This window comes from Oryzias melastigma, linkage group LG9 (assembly GCF_002922805.2).
Source record: "Oryzias melastigma strain HK-1 linkage group LG9, ASM292280v2, whole genome shotgun sequence".
NCBI classification, from domain to species: Eukaryota; Metazoa; Chordata; class Actinopteri; order Beloniformes; family Adrianichthyidae; genus Oryzias; species Oryzias melastigma.
Window position 1 is genome coordinate 26,607,651 of NC_050520.1, and position 1,901 is coordinate 26,609,551.

The 1,901-nt window shown below is 36.7% G+C and overlaps 1 protein-coding gene across 5 annotated transcripts in view; it reads right to left on the reverse strand.

Moving 5' to 3' along the window:
- Positions 1–677, reverse strand: part of fgfr1a (fibroblast growth factor receptor 1a) — a 37,932-nt gene extending 37,255 nt beyond the window's left edge. For 2 of the 5 annotated variants that reach the window (XM_024275243.2, XM_024275246.2), the window contains exon 1: positions 9–677. The gene's annotated coding sequence lies outside the window, so the exon portion shown is untranslated. The remainder of the gene's footprint in view (positions 1–8) is intronic. The other 3 variants (XM_024275247.2, XM_024275245.2, XM_024275242.2) reach the window with 2 other exon arrangements.
- Positions 678–1,901: the final 1,224 nt, after the last annotated feature.

The following is a 1,901-nucleotide window of genomic DNA, read 5'->3' on the forward strand; positions in this document are numbered from 1 at the left end:
GAGCTCACCTTGCTGGCGGGGAGCTGTGAAACAGCCAGTGTTGGTCAGATAAGAGCGACTCCTGAGCTGAGATTCGAGAAAACTTCCCCAAAAAACTGTATATCCACACCGTTGACGAACCCGAACTAAATCCGTTCACACATATTTCTGACAAACTCGTGCGAGAGAAGGAATTTCGCCCCACTCAGAAATCTACAAATTCCACAGAAACTACAACTAAGCCGCGAGGGAAATCAATATTTAGCTAGCAGCTAATTAAGTTTTGCGTTAGTTTGCGCTAATTGTTCTTAAATGTGTTTCCTGCGACCGCTTTAATTTATCTTACCTAACTAATGAGGTTAGGAGAAACGGGTGCAGCCTCCGGGCTTGTGTTTGATGATTCCTTTATCCCCAACACGTTTCGCACGCTAGGATGAAAATCTGTTTCTGGAAACTGCGTCCTGAAGTTCTTCAACTGAAGAAAACCTTCCCGACACGACGTTGTTCGGTCTCGCGGCTTTTACAAAAAAAGAAAAAAAAGCCGTATATCCGTTCAGGAAAGTATTTTTGAACACTACTAGAAGCGAATTGCTGTTACGATAACGAGAGTCCAAGTCAGTCCGAGCCTCCCCCTCTAAATCTGAGAGTATCGCATTCTTCTCACCGCTGCAAAATCAAAGCCAGTGCGCGCGCCACTTCCGCTCTGACACTACAAAATAAAAGTCCGGAGAGTGTCAGAAAACATTTGGCTATAAGGAAAAGTTGGCTGTCAGTCCACACTTCTTGGATGGCCTCAACATGTTTATTGTTTGCTTGAATCAAAAAATATAAAATTCCATTCACGTTTATATATTTATAAAACTATATATTTATAAAACTCGTTTGTGTTTTAATTTATTGAAAAAAAGAACATTCAGGAGGGTTTGCTTACTTTTGTGAAGCTTCTACAAAATTCCCAAAGCAAAAAGTAATGCACTTCAAGTTTATTTTATCAAGTATGCTTGAGTATAAGTATAGCCAGTCTACTATAGGCGATGTAGTGTATGAAGCATACTAACTGAATACATATTTAGACTAAAATGTAACATTTTAAGTTTACAGTATTTAGAAAGTAAATAAAACATAAACTTCAAGTTTACTGCCTCACTTTAACCATAGACGTAGTATACTTCTAGTACAGTTAAAAAGATTTATTTTTGCTTTTTACTACTTTTCTACATATGGTAGTAGCTGATTTATTTGATATATAGTTTAAGCTCCTGGGAAAAAAATGAATAAAATAAAGTTAGAAATTATTTATTGTATATTATATACATTTCTGAGAGAAGCACCACACTCCTTTCCTGTTTAATAAATCCATTTATTGCGTTTACAATAGAACAAACCTGTTTTATTTTGTACTGATGACTCTTGAATTTCCTTGGTTCTTTTTAGCTTGACTCAGGACCTGCAGCGTTTTGGAAACCTGGCACCCCTTCCATCCACAGCGCCTCACCAAACTCCACAGCGTGGAGAACCATGCAGGTTAAGTGTCTGAAAAAACAAAAATAAGTGCCTTCTTCCTAGGGAATAGGAAACTTTAAAACTGCGTCCCACAAATTCTCACTGATATTACAACAACACAAATAGAATTTAAATGTAAATAGATTGTTTAAGTGAACCAAATGAGATAAACTTGATTTTATTTTAACTAAGGGACAATTTTCATGCCTCAGCAATTATTCATCTTCTTTTAATCAAATAAGCCTCTCTCACAAAAGCAACACAGATGCCACCATATTTGATTCTTGCTAGCTAGATGTGTCCATTGTCAAATGAAAACACACACACACACACAAAACACTCAAAGAAAAGAAACCCTTCCATAAACTTTCCATTCAAAGTGTATACACAAAATAGTTCAATTGTTTCATTAAAAGAGT